At 38.7% G+C, this 20744-nt stretch overlaps 1 protein-coding gene across 6 annotated transcripts in view; it reads right to left on the bottom strand.

Annotated features, from left to right (window-relative positions):
* The window catches only part of MBD5 (methyl-CpG binding domain protein 5), a 486804-nt gene that overhangs the window by 180820 nt on the left and 285240 nt on the right, over positions 1-20744 (bottom strand). The gene's annotated exons all lie outside the window — the stretch shown is intronic.

Genomic DNA, 20744 nt, shown 5'->3' with positions numbered 1-20744 from the left:
GAGCACATACACATAATAGGCATTAAGTATGACAGAAATTCATGGAAAAGAAATGCAAAAGAGCGAAATGGCTGTCTGAGGAGGCCTTACAAATAGCTGTGAAAAGAAGAGAGGCGAAAAGCAAAGGAGAAAAGGAAAGATATAAGCATCTGAATGCAGAGTTCCAAAGAATAGCAAGGAGAGATAAGAAAGACTTCCTCAGTGATCAATGCAAAGAAATAGAGGAAAACAACAGAATAGGAAAAACAAGAGACCTCTTCAAGAAAATTAGAGATTCCAAGGGAACATTTCATGCAAAGATGGGCTCGATAAAGGACAGAAATGGTATGGACCTAACAGAAGCAGAAGATATTAAGAAGAGGTGGCAGGAATACACAGAAGAACTGTACAAAAAAGATCTTCACGACCAAGATAGTCACGATAATGTGATCACTGACCTAGAGCCAGACATCTTGGAATGTGAAGTCAAGTGGGCCTTAGAAAGCATCACTACGAACAAAGCTAGTGGAGGTGATGGAATTCCAGTTGAGCTATTTCAAGTCTTGAAAGATGATGCTGTGAAAGTGCTGCACTCAATATGCCAGCAGATTTGGAAAACTCAGCAGTGGCCACAGGACTGGAAGAGGTCAGTCTTCATTCCAATCCCAAAGAAAGGCAATGCCAAAGAATGCTCAAACTACCGCACAATTGCACTCATCTCACACGCTAGTAAAGTCATGCTCAAAATTCTCCAAGCCAGGCTTCAGCAGTATGTAAACCGTGAACTCCCAGATGTTCAAGCAGGTTTTAGAAAAGGCAGAGGCACCAGAGATCAAATTGCCAACATCCGCTGGATCATGGAGAAAGCAAGAGAGTTTCAGAAAAACATCTATTTCTGCTTTATTGACTATGCCAAAGCCTTTGACTGTGTCGATCACGATAAACTGTGGAACATTCTGAAAGAGATGGGAATCCCAGACCACCTGACCTGCCTCTTGAGAAACCTGTATGCAGGTCAGGAAGCAACTGTTAGAACTGGACATGGAACAACAGACTGGTTCCAAATAGGAAAAGGTGTACGTCAAGGTTGTATATTGTCACCTTGCTTATTTAACTTATATGCAGAGTACATCATGAGGAACGCTGGGCTGGAAGAAGCACAAGCTGGAATCAAGATTGCCAGGAGAAATATCAATAACCTCAGATATGCAGATGACACTACCCTTATGGCAGAAAGTGAAGAGGAACTCAAAAGCCTCTTGATGAAAGTGAAAGAGGAGAGTGAAAAGGTTGGCTTGAAGCTCAACATTCAGAAAACAAAGATCATGGCATCTGATCCCATCACTTCATGGGAAATAGATGGAAAAACAGTGGAAACAGTGTCAGACTTTGTTTTTTTGGGCTCCAAAATCACTGCAGATGCTGATTGCAGCCATGAAATTAAAAGACGCTTGCTCCTTGGAAGGAAAGTTATGACCAACCTTGATAATATATTAAAAAGCAGAGACATTACTTTGCCAACCAAGGTCCGTCTAGTCAAGGCAATGGTTTTTCCCGTGGTCATGTATGGATGTGAGAGTTGGACTGTGAAGAAGGCTGACCGCCGAAGAATCGATGCTTTTGAACTGTGGTGTTGGAGAAGACTCTTGAGAGTCCCTTATACTGCAAGGAGATCCAACCAGTCCATTCTAGAGGAGATCAATCCTGGATGTTCATTGGAAGGACTGATGCTAAAGCTGAAACTGCAATACTTTGGCCACCTCATGCGACGAGTTGACTCACTGGAAAAGACTCTGATGCTGGGAAAGGTTGGGGGCGGGAGGAGAAGGGGACGACGGAGAATGAGATGGCTGGATGGCATCACCGACTCTGTGGACATGAGTTTGAGTGAACTCCGGGAGTTGGTGATGGACAGGGAGGCCTGGCATGCTGTGATTCATGGGGTCGCGGAGAGTCAGACACGACTGAGCGACTGAACTGAACTGAACTGATGACAGAAATTCAGAGTCCTGACTAGAGTTGTCAGGAAAACATAGAATATGAACTAGTTCTTGAAAGATCAGCACTTTAACAGAAGTGAGAAGGTACAGGCATACTTTAGATATATTGCAGGTTCAGTTCCACACCATAACTATAAAGCAAATATTATTCTCAACAAAACTACTCACACAAATAGTTTGCTTTCCCAGTATATATAAAACTTATGTTTACATTATATTTTAGTCTATTAACTGTATAATAGCATTGTGTAAAAAAAAAAAACGATGTGCATACCTTAAAGAAAAAAATACTGCCTAAAAACACTAACCATCATCTGAGTCTTTAGTGGGCTATAATCATTTTGCTGGTGGAAGGTCTTGCCTCAATGTTGATGGCTGCCAAATGATCAGGGTGGTGTTTGCTGAAAGTTGAGGGGGTACCATGGCAATTTCTTAAACTAATAAAGCAATGATGAAGTTTGATGTATCGAGTGACTCTTATTTTCAATAGAAATTTCTCTGTAGCACACAATGCTGTTTGATAGCATTTTACCCACAGGAGAACTTCTTTCAAAACTGGATTCGATCCTCTTAAACTATGCTGCTGCTTCATCAACCAAGTCAAGGTAATAGCCTAGATTTTTTGTCATTTTCAACAATTTTCACAGCATCTTCATTATGAGTAGATTCCATTTCACGCAAGAAACCACTTTCTTGCTCATCACTAAAAAGTGACTCTTCATCCATTCAAAGTTTATCATGAGATTACTGTAATTCAGTTAAATCTTCAGGTTCCACTTCTAATTTTAGCTCTTTTGCTGCTTCCACCACACTCACAGTTATTTCCTCCACTGAACTCTTGAACCTCTCAAAGTTATCTATAAGGGTTGGAATCAATATTTTTTAAAGTTCCTGTTAATGTTGATATTCTGACCTCTTCCCATGAATGACAAATATTCTTAATGGCATTTGGACTGGTAAATCCTTTCCAGAAGGTTTTCAGCTTACTTTGCCTAGACCCATCAGAGCAATCACAATCTATGGCAGTTATAGCCTTATGAAATGTTATTTTTTTAAGGGATAGGGCTTGAAAGTTGAAATTACTCCTTGATCTGTGGGCTATAGAATGGATATTGTGTTAGCAGGTATGAAAACAACATGAATCTCATTGTACATCTTCATCAAAGCTCTTGGGTGACAGGTGCATTGTTAATGAGCAGTAATATTTGGAAAGGAATCTTTTTCCTAAGCAGTAGGTCTCAATAGTGAGCTAAAAGTATTCCGTAAATCATGTTATCAACAGACTGCTGTCATCTAGGCTTTGTTGTTCTATTTACAGAGCACAAACAGTATATTTAGCATAATTATTAGGGTCCTAGGATTTTCATGAATGATAAATGAGCACTGCCTTCAACTTCAAGTCATCAGGTTCATTAGCCCCTAACAAAAGGGTCAGTCTGTATTTTGAATCTTTGAAGGCAGACACTGACTTCTCCTCTCCAGCTATGAAAGTCCTTAACGGCATCTTCTTAACATAAGGCTACACTGGAAATCTGTTGTGCAGTGCATCAACCTACATTATCTTAGCTAAATCTTCTGGATAACTTGCTGCAGCTTCTACATCAACACTTGCTGCTTCAGCTTGCACTGTGATGCTATGCTACAGAATAGGTTCTTTAAACCTCATGAAGCAAGTTCTGTTAGCTTTAAACTTTATTTCTGTAGCTTCCTCAACTCTCAGATTTTATAGAAATGAAGAGCACTAAGGTGTTGCTCCGGATTAGGCTTTGGCTTAAGGGAATCTTGTGACTGGTTTGATCTATCCAAGCCACTAGAACTTCTTCCAATTAGCAATAAGATTGTTTTGCTTTCTTGTCATTCAAATGTTCTCTGGAGTAGCATTTTTAATTTTCTTCTATAGATTTTCATTTGCATTTACAACTTGGCTTACTGTTTGGCACAAGAGGTCTAGTTTTTGACCTATATCAACTTTTGACATGCCTTCCTCATTAAGCTTAATAATTTCTAGCTTTTGATTTAAATTGCAGAGATGTGGAACTCTTCCTTCCACTTGAATACTTAGAGGCCAATGTAGGGTTATTAATTGTCCTAATTTCAATATTGTTTTGTCTCAGGGAACAGGGTGACTGAAGGAGAGGGAGATAGGGAAACAGTCAATTAGAGAAACAGTCAGAACACAAGCAACATTAATTTCTGCATCTTATATGGGTATGGTCCTGGTGTCGCAAAACAAGTACGCTAGTAACGTCAAAGATCACTGATTACAGATCACCATAAAAAATATAATAATAATGAAAAAGTTTGAAATACTGTGAGAATTACTATCAAAACTTGGCACAGAAAGATGAAGTGAGCAAACGTGGGTTAGCAAAATAGTGCTAATAGACTTGCTTAATGCAAGGGTTGCCACAAACTTTCACTCTCTAAGAAATGCAATATATGTGAAGTACAATAAAGTGAAGCCCAATAAAATAAAGTATGCTTGTATTACAAGGAGGGAGAAAGGACAAAACCAAGGCATACAGGTGGTATACGGTAATGACATCTTTAGGAGGGCGTGTGGTAAGTAATTGTGGATGGGTAGATGGATGGATTCGGAGAAGGCAATGGCAAGCCACTCCAGTACTCTTGCCTAGAAAATCCCATGGACGGAGGAGCCTGGTAGGCTGCAGTCCATGGGATCGCTAAGAGTCGGACATGACTGAGCGACTTCACTTTCACTTTTCACTTTCATACATTGGAGAAGGAAATGGCAACCCACTCCAGTGTTCTTGCCTGGAGAATCCCAGGGACGGGGGAGCCTGGTGGGCTGCCGTCTATGGGGTCACACAGAGTCGGACACGACTGAAGTGACTTAGCAGCAGCAGATGGACGGATTTATCAGAGGATTAATACAGGGAAACAGCAAGTTATAAGATAGGAAGGTTGGAACAGGGTCAGCTACTTTAGACTTAAATATGAAGCAAGGCACCTAAAATTTAGCTTAAATACCTGGGTTCTTCAAATAGGACCATGTAAGCCTCATGTTGGAGAAGGAAATGGCAACCCACTCCAGTGTTCTTGCCTGGAGAATCCCAGGGACAGGGGAGCCTGGTGGGCTTCCGTCTATGGGGTCACACAGAGTCGGACACGACTGAAGTGACTTAGCAAACCTCATGTGATCCTAGAAGGCCCAGAATACACATATAGCATCTTTCTGAATCATGAAATTTATTTGGAAATTTTAAGAATTAAGTAATTTAAGTTTTAACTTAAATTCAAAGCACTATTTAAAAACATTTATTTAAATTTAATATATGATTTTTATATTAAAACAAATACAGACATTTCTCCAAAGACTGACACACCAATAAACACATGGGACTTTTGCGGTAGCTCAGCTGGTAAAGAATCTGGCTACAATGCAGGACACCCTGATTTGATTCCTGGGTCAGGAAGATCTGCTGAAGAAGGGATAGGCTTCCCGCTCCAGTATTCCTGGACTTTCCTGGTGGCTCAGTTGGTAAAGAATCCCACTTGCAATGCGGGAGACCTGGTTTCAATCACTGAGTTGGGAAGATCCCTAGGAGAAGGGAATGGCTACCCATTCCAATATTTTGGCCTGGAGAATCCCATGGACTGACAGTCCTTGGTTTCGCAAAGAGTCGGAAATGACTAAGTGACTTTCACTTTTCTTTTAATAAACACATAAAAAGATGCTCAATATGACTAATTATTAGAGAAATGCGAATCAAAACTACTATGAGGTATCACCTCACCTCAGTCAGAATGGGCATCATGAAAAAATCTGCAAATGTTGTAAATGCTGGAGAGGATAAGGAGAAAAGGGAACCCTCCTACACTGTTGGTGGGAATGTAAACTGATATAGCCATTATAGAGAAGAGTATGGAGATTTCTTTAAATACTAGAAGTAAACCCACTATATGATCCAGCAATCCCACAGGGCATACACCCTCAGAAAACCACAATTCTAAAAGACATATGTACCTTAATGTTCACTGTGGCAATATTTACAACAGCCAGGACATGGAGCAACTTAGATGTCCATCAACAGATGGGGAGATAAAGAAGATGCGGCATATGTAAGCAATAGAATATAAGCCATAAAAAAGAATGAATTTGCATTAGTTCTAATGAGAGGGATGTACCTAGAGACTGTTATACAAAGTGAAGTAAATCAGAAAGAGAAAAACAAGTATCGTATATTAAAACATATATATGGAATCCAAAAAATGGTCTTGATGAACCTATTTGCAGGGAACGAATGGAAACACAGACGTAGAGAATGGCCTTGTGGACATAATGGGGGAGGAGAGAGTGGGACGAATGGAGAAAGTAGCATCTACCTATATACACTATCTTATGTAAAACAGATAGCTGGTGAGAAGTTGCTATATACCATAGGGAGCCCAGCCTGGTGCTCTGTGATGACCTAGAGGGACGAGATGGGGGAAGGCTCGACAGGGAGGGTATATAATTATGGCTGATTTATTCTGTCTGCCCTCTGATGGATAAGGATAAGAGGCTTGTGGAAGTTTCCTGATGGGAGGTACTGGCTGTGGGGCAAACCGGGTCTTGCTCTGATGGGTCAGAGTCATGGTGGAGGGTTCTAACAAAACGTGGTCCACTGGAGAAGGGAATGGCAAATTACTTCAGCAATCTTCCTATACAAAAAAGATCTTAATGAACCAGATAACCATTATGGTTATCTCAGTAACCATCACTCACGATGGTGTGATCACTCACCTAGAGCCAGACATCCTGGAGTGATAACTCAAGTGGGCCTTCAGAAGCATCAGTATGAACAAAACTAGTGGAAGTGATGGAATTCCAGCTAAGCTATCTCAAATCCTAAAGGATGATGCTTTAAAAGTGCTGCACTCAATATTCCAGCAAATTTGGAAAACTCAGCAGTGGCCACAGGACTGGAAAAGGTCAGTTTTCATTCTAGTCCCAAAGAAAGGCAATACCAAGGAATGTTCAAACTACCACACAATTGCACTTACTTTACATGTTAGCAAAGTAATGCTCAAAATTCTCCAAGCCAGGCTTCAACAGTATATGAACCGAGAACTTTCAGATGTTCAAGCAGGATTTAGAAAAGGCAGAGGAACCAGAGATCAAATCACCAACATCTGTTGGATCATTGAAAAAGCAAGAGAGTTCCAGAAAAACATCTACTTCTGCTTTATTGACTATGCCAAGGGCTTTGACTGTGTGGATCACAACAAACTGTGGAAAATTCTGGAAGAGATGGGAATAGCAGTGCACCTGCCTTGCCCCTTGAGAAACCTGTATGCAGGTAAAAAAGCAACAGTTAGAACTGGACATGGAACAAAGGACTGGTTCCAAATTGGGATAGGAGTATGTCCAGGCTGTATATTGTCACCCTGCCTATTTAACTTATTATGCAGAGTACATCATGCAAAATGCCGGGCTAGATGAAGCACAAGCTGGAATCAAGATTGCTGGGAGAAATATCAATAACCTCATATATGCAAATGATATCATCCTTATGGCAGAAAGCGAACAGGAGCTATAGAGCCTCTTGATGAAAGTGAAAGAGGAGAATGAAAAACCTAGCTTAAAATTCAACATTCAAAAAACTAAGATCATGGCATCCGGTCCCATCACTTTATGGTAAATAGATGGGGAAACAACGGAGACAGTGACAGACTTGCTCCAAAATCACTGCAGATGGTGACTGAAGCCATGAAATTAAAAGATGCTTGCTCCTTGGAAGAAAAGTTATGACCAACCTATACAGCATATGAAAAAGCAGAGACATTACTTTGCGGACAAGCCTGTCTAGTCAAAGCTATGGCTTTTCCAGTAGTCATGGATGGACATCATGCTGCTGCTGCTGCTGCTAAGTCGCTTCAGTCGTGTCTGACTCTGTGCGACCCCAAAGATGGCAGCCCACCAGCTCCCCCATCCCTGGGATTCTCCAGGCAAGAATACTGGGTTGCCATTTCCTTCTCCAATGCATGCATGCATGCTAAGTCACTTCAGTCGTGTCTAACTCAGGGACATCATAGTTGAACCATAAAGAAGGTTAAGCGCCAAAGAATGGATGATTTTGAACTGTGGTGTTGGAGACGACTCTGGAGAGTTCCTTGGACTGCAAGGAGGTCCAATCAGTCCATCGTAAAGGAAATCAATCCTGAATATTCATTGGAAGGACTGATGCTGAAGCTGAAGCTCCAATACTTTGGCCACCTGATACAAAGAACTGACTCATCAGAAAAGAACCAGATGCTAGGAAAGATTGAAGGCAGAAGGAGAAGGGGATGATAGAGGATGAGATGGTTGGATGGCATCACCACTTGATGGACACGAATTTGAGCAAGCTCTGATATATGGTGAAGGACAGGGAAGCCTAACATGCTGCAGTCCATGGGGTTGCAAAGAGTTGGACACAACTGAGCAACTGAACTAAAACAATGGCTGGTTTGTGTTGTTGTATGTCAGAAACCAATACAACATTATAAAGTAATTCAGGAAAGAAAGTGTTAGTCGCTTAGTTGGGTCCGACTGTTTGCAACCCCATGGACTGTAGACTGCCAGCCTCCTCTGTCCATGGGATCTTCCCAACCCAGGGACTGAACCCAGGTCTAATGCATTTCAGGCAAATTCTTTACTGTCTAAGTTACCAGGGAAGCTCCGTGATGTAGAGGGGTAGGATTGGAGGAAGTTCAAGAGGGAGGGGATATATGTATAATTATGGCTGATTTCCATTGTTGTACGGCAGAAACCAACACAACACTGTAAGGCAACTTTCCTCCAATTAAAGAAATAAAAGACAGATGGATGTATTACCAAGTGGGATTTAAAATATGTGCAAATTTTTAAGATAAAACAGGAAACTTCCAGGAAATACTGAACTTGTCATGAGTTGTTTCCAGCTATGCTACCACAGTAAATCCTAGTGGGTTTTCTCCTTTACATCTTATCCTGGCAGTGGAAAGACAGTCATGAAAGGGATTTGGGCAAGGCAGTAACAGGATTAAGTGATGACTTACTTATATTCAACTAGCAACAGATTTCAGGCTGGCCTAGAAATGGGGAGAAGATTAGAAATCTGTATCCTAGGTAAAGAACTATTGCACCAGTCCAGAATAGCACTGCTAGAATGGAAACAGACTTGACAAGCTCCATTAAAGAACTTAGTGTTTCAACTAATACTGCAGTCCTTGCAATGTATTAGAATTGGTTCAATGATACTAGATCTTCTTTATATTGAGAGGTCGTTTAGACAATAAGATGGCTGGATGGCATCACCGACTCGATGGATTAAGTTTGAGTGAACTCCGGGAGTTGGTGATGGATAGGGAGGCCTGGCGTGCTGTGATTCATGGGGTAGCAAACAGTCGGACACGACTGAGCAACTGAACTGAACTGAACTTACTGTTGGTAAGTACCAAATCTGGTACCAGAATTCTTAGGCTTAAATTTTGGCTCAAGCACTTACTTAATATATAACTGTACAAATTACTTACCTGTTCTGTATCTCTATTTTCTCATCTGTGTAATGGGAATAACTGTAGTACTACCTACTTCACTGTAGGACTAAATCAGTTAAAACATATAAAACATCTAGAACAGAGCCTGGCACAGTAAGTACTATTTAAGTTTTAGCTGCTATAATCACTTTTTCAGAAAATTATTTAGATTAACTCTCATCTTTCCTGAGATTTGAAGTTCCAGGGAATTATGGAGATCTGCAGTGTGAGTGTATATTCTCTAATTCTATGATGACTCTGGAAAAATCTCTGAATCCTAGAGTATCAACCTAGAGATCAATGAGGGCTTTGAAAGCATTATAGGTTGGATTAGTTCATCAGTACATTTTGTACCCTGCTGTACCTTCATTCGGAGAAGGCAATGGCAAGCCACTCCAGTACTCTTGCCTAGAAAATCCCATGGATGGAGGAGCCTGGTAGGCTGCAGTCTGTGGGGTCGCTAAGGGTCGGACATGACTGAGCGACTTCACTTTCACTTTTCACTTTCCGCTTTCACACACTGGAGAAGGAATTGTCAGCCCACTCCAGTGTTCTTGCCTGGAGAATCCCAGGGACGGGGGAGCCTGGTGGGCTTCCGTCTATGGGGTCACACAGAGTCGGGCACGACTGAAGTGACTTAGCAGCAGCAGCAGTACCTTCATTACCATTAAAAAGTCTCTGCTGCTACTGCTGCTACTGCTGCTGCTGCTAAGTCACTTCAGTCGTGCCCGACTCTGTGTGACCCCATAGACGGAAGCCCACCAGGCTCCCCCGTCCCTGGGTTCTCCAGGCAAGAACACTGGAGTGGGCTGACATTTCCTTCTCCAATGTGTGAAAGCGGAAAGTGAAAAGTGAAAGTGAAGTCGCTCAGTCGTGTCCGACCCTTAGCGACCCCACAGACTGCAGCCTACCAGGCTCCTCCATCCATGGGATTTTCTAGGCAAGAGTACTGGAGTGGCTTGCCATTGCCTTCTCCGAAAAAGTCTCTTACAAATTTGATAATGTACTTTAAAAAGCAAGTGTTTTTGGTACCTAATAAGTTTAAATTTATTTGATAAAAAATAACTGTTGATACTAAAAAAGTAGAGATATCTTGCCAGAATGGGCAAATTCAGTGATTTGCTATATATTACGGTATCCTACAGTGCACTGGTAGTTTTATTAATATTAGGGTGGATCACATACAATTGTTATAGTCAATCATTTCTGACTTACAAAAAATGACAAATTCACATAGTTCAGGTTAATACTGCCTTAAATGTATTGTGGACAAATAATATATACTTTTGTTTCTCTCTAACAAATTCTGCACTTTTGTTTCTTAAAAAATCATGGAATGATTTGAACAAACGAGGTCAACAATAGCAAATAACATCACTCGTAAGTAAGATACCTGTCTGGAACCTGAAAAATTCCTCTTTGTCTCAACCTTTATCCCCTGATTCCTCTCTTAGTTCCTGCAGTACTGTCGTGAGCAGGCTGGCTCAAAGGGTGGCCTTAAAGACGTCTCTCTACCAACTTTGCATATATTAGCCACCAAATGCCTTGCTTTGTTTGGGATATTGATTTTTATAAAATTATTATAGATGTATAGTTGATTTATCATATTGTGTTAGTTTCAGCTATACTGGAAAGGGATTCAGTTATATAAACACATATACATATTTTTCAGATTATTTCCATTGTGGGTTATTGCAAGATATTGAGTACAGTTCCCTGTGTTATACATTGTTTCTCATCTATTTTATACAGAGTAGTTTGTGTTTCTTAATTTCATATTCCTGATTTATCTCTTTGGTATGATAAATGATATCATATGATAAGTGATATCATATTAAGCTAAAAAAAAAGTACAAATGAATGTATATACGAAACAGAAACAGACTCATAGAGACAAACTTAAGGGATATTTCTTGGAAACATTTTCTAGAAGGGTAACATTATTCCTCAGAAACTTAAAGGTTTTTGACTACACTAATGAATGAACAAGTAAACTGTCTGACTTTCCACTGAATGCCTTTTGCAATGTTTTGGGGGATATGCTAAAATTCAGAAGGTCATACTTATTAAAATCGGTTAGTCAGTCAGTTCAGTCGCTCAGTCGTGTCCGACTCTTTGCGACCCCATGAATCACAGCACGCCAGGCCTCCCTGTCCATCACCAACTGCCGGAGTTCACTCAAACGCATGTCCATCGCGTCGGTGATGCCATCCAGCCATCTCATTCTCTGTCGTCCCCTTCTCCTCCTGTCCCCAATCCCTCCCAGCAACAGAGTCTTTTCCAGTGAGTCAACTCGTCACATGAGGTGGCGAAAGTATTGGAGTTTCAGCTTTAGCATCAGTACTTCCAGTGAATACCCAGGACTGATCTCCTTTAGAATGGACTAGTTGGATCTCCTTGCAGTCCAAGGGACTCTCAAGAGTCTTCTCCAGCACCATAGTTCAAAAGCATCAATTCTTCGGCGATCAGGTTTCTTCACAGTCCAACTCTCACATCCATACATGACCACTGGAGAAACCATAGCCTTGACTAGATGGAGCAGCTCGAATTATTTGACTGGCCATCTGCAGTCATTGTTTCACCGAGACCAACTGAAAATACAAACCTTCAAACTTAGTTTTAGTTTTGAATAGCTCTTGAAATATAGATATACTATGCATAACAACATATGAAATAATACAAAGACACATTATTAGCATATGCTTTAGTGAGATATTTTAATTTCTAGTTTTAAAAGTGTAAGATGAAAGGTTATCCCAACTCTTAAAAAAAGCAAAAAACAACAAACTAGAACTGCTTTAATTTCTGCATATGAAAAGAATTCAAGCTAAGATGTATATCTATGTAAAGTTAAATTGACTTGGTAAAAATTTAAATCTATTAGCAATAGCTATTTATAAACAGCAAGAAACTTGGGAGAAAATATTGCCTCGGCCTGTTCTGCATGTTTAGTTAGCTCTAAATTGTTCTCTGATGGAGAGGGAGGTCTTCACTCTAAACTGCTCCAAAAGGAAAATTTTAAAATTAGTAGACGACATGACCAGAAAGCAATAATTAACTTGGAACAATGTAGAATCTCATAATACTATGAGCAAAGCTCAAATCCAAGCGAAATCCATCAAGAATTTCCCCACCTCCTACTTATTCTTTATGCCACAGAATATTATTTTTTTTTCAAAATACAATTCTGAGTATAATATCTGCCAGTTAAAAACCTTCAATAGCTTTACATTCTTCATCTTCAAAATAAAAAATGTCTTCAGATGGTCTCATACAGCTACTATGATCCAGTTACTTAATTCCTCTAATAACTTTCTATCCATTGGCATCTTTCACAAAGTTGTTTATATCCTGGATACACTGTCCCTTCAGTGCCTGGTATTCTCTTATGTTTCTTCTGGCGACACGGCTTCCTACTACGTCTTCTGACTAAAAATGCTCTTTTCTTCCCTTTTGATGGAGCTAACCCATATTTTATTGGCAATTAACTATAAGACAATATAACTCATTGCCATGTTGGCCTGTGAATGAAGAGTAACGGGGTGGTTATTCTATTAGGTGTCCCTGTATCTTAGTTACTAGCAGTAGAAACCAATTCAGTGTAATCCCAGCAGAAAATTTTCTTAAAAAGATAGGAAGCATCTCACAGAATTCCAGGAAGTTGCAGAATCAGCTTTGGAGGCTACCTTGCCAGGAAAAGAGGCAGCAGTGTGTAATGTTCCTGCCTGGGTGCTGCAAGCTGAATGCTGCCACTAGAATGACTTTTCTGTTATACCAGACACTGGAAGCAGCTGCCACTGCTAGTACTATTTTTCTCCATAAATGCAGTCTGTGATCTGTTTTTAAATGTCTCTAGGTTTTGCTTCAAAGATGTCGTGTTTATGCTTGATTGGCAGAGTCCTGTTTATGGAGTCACACTCAATATGTAAGGAAGGCTCAGAAAGTAAGTGGTCAGCATTTTAAGTCTTTAAAGTAGGAACTAGCTCTAACTCACAATGTAGGGAATCCTCTGAGCACAGAAAAAGGACTCTAATACTAATGAGCCAAGAGCAACAATACACATCCATTAGATTTAGAATGGAGACAGAATTGACAAATTTTTTTCAGAGAAGGTAATACTCTGGTTGGGTCTCTTTCTCTGTCTCTTACTTCTGTCAAATAAGAATCTGTCAGGAAATGTGAAAGCAAGTGAAAGGGAAGATGCTGCAGAGAGAAAAGAGACTAGCAGTGGTTCCTAAGCAGCTTTATGATCAACTAAGGAGCTTTTAAAAAATTATCATCTTTAAAGAATCTGATTCATTACGTGTGGACTGGGGCTGCAGCATCTCATATCATTATCAGGATACTTTTGCAATCACTTGGTTGAGCATATCTGAAAGTAAAGGCATGAATATGTGAAGTAAATGGTATGTTTGGAGAAAGTAGCAAGTTTTTGACTCAGTATAGCCAAAGCACAGGGAAAAGATCACAGAGATGAGGCAAGAGCAGTAAACTATGGCCAAATAGGAAAAGTTATAAAAGACTTCCTAAGCAGTTTGAAGTTTATTCTACAGGCCACCAGACATTTTTGAAAACTGTAATGATATGACATAGAAACCTGCTAACTCTGCATGTGAGTGAAATATAACACCCCAGTGAACAATAGGAAATGGTTGGATATCAGTTATCAAACAAAACAGAAAAATTATCACTGAGAACATGGAATAAAACTGAGCCTTTTATATATATTGTAGGTAGGTGTCTGAAGGCTTAATCAAGCAGTAGATCTAGAAGATTATAGACTAGGTGGGGAGAAGAGAGAACTCTTCAAATTCTTTAACTTCTTAGAGTCAAATTCATAAATTTTAATTTCACAATTCTTAAAATTCTAAAGAACTTGAGACAGACTACTTTAAATGCAGGACAGGGCAAAGATCAACTTTTGCCAGGGAAGCTCTGGGAAGAAAATGGCTGCTGGAAAAGGAAGGAGAGCCTGTCCCATCCTGGCTGGTGTAGCCTGGGTTAATTAGAGAATCATCTTCTCTTAGAGAAAGGGCATAGCTTCTTCTTGGGCTTAGTCACATTGTGGATGGATGAAAGCAATAACACGTCAAAACACTAAGACTGGCTTTGACCCAGAACCGCTTATTTTCTTTCCTTGAATGTGACTTACAAAGTGTCACATATATAAACAGGTGATCTTAAGTTAGGTTGAGTATATCTATTCAAACTGTTGGCCCTACGTCTATACATTTTTATTTCCAACAAAAATTAATTTTAAAACGCCTCAATAAATTTAAAAGGACTGAAACATACAAAGTATGTTCTCCAATAAAAATAGTATGAAATTAAAAATCAGTACCGGAAAGAAATTTGGAAAACTGAAAAGTATATTGATACTAAATATTCTTCAGTAATCAATAGGTCAAGAAAGAAATAAAAGGCATAACAGAAAATATTTTAAGATGAATGAAAACAAGCTATAATGTACCAAAATATAAGGGATGAATTTGAAGTAGTGCTTAGAGCAAAATTATAAGTAAAAGCACCTATATGAATAAAGAAGAAAGATCTCAATTCATTAACCTAACTTTCTACCTTAAGGTATCAATAAGAGAAACTGAGAGAAAGTTGAAGGAAGGAAACAATTAAAATTATAGCAGACATAAATAAAATGGAGAATATTTAAAAAATGGAGAAAAATCAATAAAATTACAATTTGGTTCTTAAAAGGTCAAACAAATTGATGAACTTTTAGCTAGATTAATCAAGGGGGAAAAAAAAAGAGAGAAGGTGAAAATTGCCAGTATCAGAAATGAAAGAGAGGATGTCACTGATTAGCAGAAAGAAAAGAGTATAAGGCAAAACAAAAGAAAAATTAGATAACTTAAGATGAAATGGACAAACTCCTAAAATATATAAACTACTACAAACAACTCAAGAATAGAAAATCTGACTAGACGTATGACAAGTAACATGCTTAGTCACTCAGTGTGTCCAGCTCTTTGCAACCACATGGATGGTAGTCCACCAGGCTCCTCTGCCCATGGGATTTCCCTGGCAAGAAAATTCGAGTGGGTTGCCATTCCCTTCTGGGAATCCTCATGACCCAGGGATCGAACCTGCATCTTCTGTATTGCAGGCAGATTCTTTACTGCCTGAGTTACCAGGGAAGTGACTGAATTAGTAACACAAAAACTTCCCACAAGTGTTAATGTAGATTCATCGGTTATTACAAATGTACCACTCTGGTGGAGGATGTTGATAATGGCAGATACATGCATGCATAAGGAAAAGGGAGTCATGGGAAATCACTGCATCTTTCCCTCAATTTTTCTGTGAAATTAAAACTGCTTTGTAAAACAACAACAACCAAAACTTCCCGTATAAAAAAGGCTATATAAGCCTAGGCCCAGATGGATTCACAGAGGAATTCTTTCAAATATTTAAAACATAATCAAAACTAATTCTTCACAAACTCTTACAAAAAACAGAAGAGAGAACATGTCTCAATTCATTCTGAAGCCATTATTATCCTTATACAAAAATTAGACAAAGTAATCACAGGTAAAGAAAATTACAGAACAATATCTCTTATGAATACAGACACAGATATCTTCAACTAAATAGTAGCAAACCAAATAAGGCAACATATGAAAAGGTCATACACCATGACTATGTGGAATTTATCTTACTAATGTAAGGTCTGTTTAACATACAAAAGTGAATCTAATACCACATCAACAGAGTACAGACAAAAATTCATGTGATCATCTCAATAGATGCAGTATATGCATTTGACAAAATCTAACCTCTTCGTCAGGAAGCAACAGTTAGAACTGGTCATGGGACAACAGACTGGTTCCAAATAGGAAAAGGAGTACGTCAAGGTTGTATATCGTCACCTTGCTTATTTAACTTATATGCAGAGTACATCATGAGGAACGCTGGGCTGGAAGAAGCTCAAGCTGGAATCAAGATTGCTGGGAGAAATATCCATAACCTCAGATATGCAGATGACACGACCCTTATGGCAGAAAGTGAAGAGGAACTCAAAAGCCTCTTGATGAAAGTGAAAGAGGAGAGTGAAAAGGTTGGCTTGAAGCTCAACATTCAGAAAACGAAGATCATGGCATCTGGTCCCATCACTTCATGGGAAATAGATGGAAAAACAGTGGAAACAGTGTCAGACTTTGTTTTTTTGGGCTCCAAAATCATTGCAGATGCTGATTGCAGCCATGAAATTAAAAGACGCTTAATCTTTGGAAGGAAAGTTATGACCAACCTAGATAGCATATTGAAAAGCAGAGACATTACTTTGCCAACCAAGGTCCGTCTAGTCAAGGCTATGGTTTTTCCCGTGGTCATGGATGGATGTGAGAGTTGGACTGTGAAGAAAACTGATTGCTGAAGAATTGATGCTTTTGAACTGTGGTGTTGGAGAAGACTCTTGAGAGTCCCTTGTACCGCAAGGAGATCCAACCAGTCCATTCTAAGGGAGATCAATCCTGGGTGTTCATTGGAAAGACTGATGCTAAAGCTGAAACTCCAATACTTTGGCCACCTCATGTGACGAGTTGACTCACTGGAAAAGAGACTGATGCTAGGAGGGATTGGGGGTGGGAGGAGATAGGGACGACAGAGAATGACATGGCTGGATGCCATCACCGACTCGATGGACATGAGTTTGAGTGAACTCTGGGAGTTGGTGATGGACAGGGAGGCCTGGCGTGCTGTGATTCACGGGGTCGCAAAGAGTCGGACACGACTGAGTGACTGAACTGAACTGAACCTCTTCATAATAAAAGCATCCAACAAATTAGAATAAGAATAGAACTTCTTCAACTAGCAAAAGGCATTTATTAAAAATCCAAGCTTCCCAGATATGCTAATGGAAAAGAATCTGCCTGTCAATGCCGAAGATGCAACAGATGTGGGTTCAGTCCCTAGGTTGTGAAGATCCTCGGCAGGAGGAAATGGCAACCAATTCCAGTATTCCTGATGGAAAATTCCATGGACAGAGGAGCCTGGCGGGCTACAGTCCATGGGGCTGCAAGGAGTCAGACATGACGGAGCATACAACACACATATTAAAAACCCATGGCTTGCTTGCATACCTAACGAAGTAAGAATGAGTGCGTTCCCCCAGGTCAAGAAGAAAACAAAGGATGTAAACGCTCACTATTTGTTTAACATTGTACTAGAGGTTCTAGACAGGGAAACTAGGCAACTAAACGTAATAAAAGGCATCCAGATTTGGTAAAATGTGTAACTACCTGTATTTCAGCTGGTATGATTTTATATATAGAAAATCCAAATAAATGCCTTGAGAAAGTATAGAAATAAACAAGTTCAGCAAGGTGAAAGAATGCAAGATCAATATACAAAGAAAGGGTCATATTTCCCTATACTAGTTATGAACAATATGAAAGGAAATTAAGAAAAATTCTATTTAAATCATGTCAAAAGAATAAAATATTTAGGAATGAATTTACTAAAAGAAGGATAAATTTATACTTTCAAAAGTAAAAAATATTGTTAAAAAATTAAAGAAGCCAAATAAATGGAAAGATATTTCATGTTCATGGATGAACACGAGCCTTAATATTTTAGGATGTCAGTATTCCCCAAGTTGGTCTTTAGATTAATACCTATCAAAAATTACAACTGGCCTCTTTACAGAAATTGACAAGCTGAACTAAAGATTCACATGGAAATTCAAGGGAACCAGAATAGCTAGAGTAAAGAAAAACAAAAGCAAAGGTAGAGGTCTCATACCATCTTATTTCAAACATCAACAAGCTATACTACTTAAGACAGTAAGGTACTGGAATAAAGACAGATATATAGATAAACAGAACAGAACTGAAAATTGAAAACCAAACCTTCACATTTATGGTCAGTGATTTTCAAGAAGGGTGCTAAAAACAATTCAATGGGAGAAAGAATGGTCTTTTAAAGAACTGGTGCTATGACAACTGGATACTCACATTAAAAGAAATGACACTGGGTATATTCTTCATACCACACAAAAAAAATTAACTCAAAATAGGTCTTATACCTAAATGAATAAGCTAAAAGTATAAAACTCTTAGAAGAAAATTTGAAATTAAATTTTTGTGATCTTTAGTTAGGCAAGCTCTTAGATATGATACTAAAATCACAACTGATAAAAACAATAGATAAATTATACATGATCGAAACTGAAACTTGGTTGTGCTTTACAAGAAATGGGCTTGTATTTAGAGTATAGAAAGAACTCTTAAAATAATAGTAAAGGCAACTCAATAGTAGGCAACCCATCTAAACAGACATTTCTTCCAGAAGATAGACAAATGGTCAATAAGGACACAAAGATTCTCAAAATCACTTGACACTAGAGAAATGTACAACACCGCAAATCAGATGGGTTACAATAAAATAAAAGATGCTAGCAAGCACTGACCAAGATATGAAGAAACTGAAAGCATCATATGTCCTTCAGTTCAGTTCAGTCACGGTAGGTTGCAAAATGGTATAGCCAGTTTGGAAAACTGCCTCACAGTTCCTCAAATACTGAAAACAGAGATAATCATAAGACTACTAATTCTACACCTAGTTATATACCAAACAGCAATAAGAACACATGCTCACACAAACACTTGTACACAAATGCTCACAGCAGAATTATTCATAATAGCTAAAAAGCAGAAACAATCTAAATGTTCACCAACTGATGGACAAATAAAATCAGTATATCCATAAGTGTAAAATTATTGGCAATAAAAAGGAACAAAGTAGTATTAAATTTACAAAATGGATGAACGTTAAAAATACTGTGCCTAGTGAAAGAAACCAGTCACAAAAGACCACATACTGTATGATTCCATTTTTAAGAAATGCCAGAATAGGAAAACCTATGGAGATAAAAAGATTATTGGTTGTCTAGGGTGGGGCAAAGCAGGGAACACAACTTGGGGGTAACTGAGGAGCTACTGCTAAAGGATTTCTTCTTGGAGTGAGGGAAATGTTCTACAATTCATTGTAGTGATGGTTGCAAAACTAAATATATTAAAAAATATTAAATTATATAATTGGGAGGTTATATAATTGGGAGGATTGGATGATACATGAATTACATGCCAGTAAAACTTTTACATATATTTTTAAAAGTTAATGGCCCAGTCATACTAGTAAGTACAAATTATAAACAATAATGCCTGAACTAGAACGCTGATGTGAGTTGAGTTTCAGAAAATAAAATTTTGTGTCTTTATTTGAGCCACCTGTGTCAGTGAAATTAAATAATACATGGGAGATATCAAGAACAATTTGTCTCAAACAGAGGCAAAGCTTTCCTTTGGTAGTTCACTAGTCTCTTAAAACATGAGGGTGGACTCGGCACACATAATTAGATCAAAGCTACTGGGACAATTTTATCTTGTCTCATAAGAGGGATATGAAGAGCAAACAACAGATAGTAAGTGCAGGAGTTTGGAGTTGCCACACTGAAATGGGCAGGCGTCTGGCTAAGACTCTGGTAAGTTAAGAGAAGGCCTATAAGGACCCTACAGGATAGCACTGGGAACTCTACTCAATATTTGGTAACGACCTGTATGTATAACTGATTCACTTTGCTGTACAGCAGAAACAAACACAACATTGTAAATCAACTATACTTCAATAAAAATTTTATATACATTTACAGTTTTTATTGAAATATAGTTATATATATATATGAGAGAAGGCCTGTTAATGAGAGAAGGCCTGTTAGGGCATGCAAAGGAGACTGATGATTTAATTTGTATTGAGGCCTCTTTCATTTGGAAGGAGGAAGAGTCATGGTAGTGTGACTGTGAATTTGATCAGGTCCTCAGTATTTTAAAGTAGTTCTAGTTTTCCTTTTTTATTTTGAAGTTGCTAAAAACTACTAAAAGGCAGAGTTCTCATTTTCTAAAAGTATGTCTTTCCCAAAAAGATACAATTTAAGTATTGCTTCTTGTATATAAAAAAAAAGCAGCTTGTGTTTTGCATTCTAAAAATAACGCATGATTTTTATAGGACTATTAGAGAATACAAATAAGTATAAGAAAGCAGCAGTTCTACCACTAAAAACCAAATCACTGTTAAACTTTTAATTTTTTTGTATAGCTTCTTCCAGATGTTTTCTCCTATGTTTTTCTTTTGTAAAGCAGTGATAATACTATACCTAAATTTTATACATTTTAAAACAAAAAGGTCCATGTTTCAACAAATTATTTGCAAACATTATTTATAACAAACCATATAATTGCACTGTAATTT

The sequence above is a fragment of the Moschus berezovskii genome, chromosome 2, assembly GCF_049115385.1.
Source record: "Moschus berezovskii isolate FMDL1 chromosome 2, NW_MosBer_1.0, whole genome shotgun sequence".
Classification (NCBI taxonomy): domain Eukaryota; kingdom Metazoa; phylum Chordata; class Mammalia; order Artiodactyla; family Moschidae; genus Moschus; species Moschus berezovskii.
This window is presented reverse-complemented; position numbering and strand designations above follow the sequence as displayed.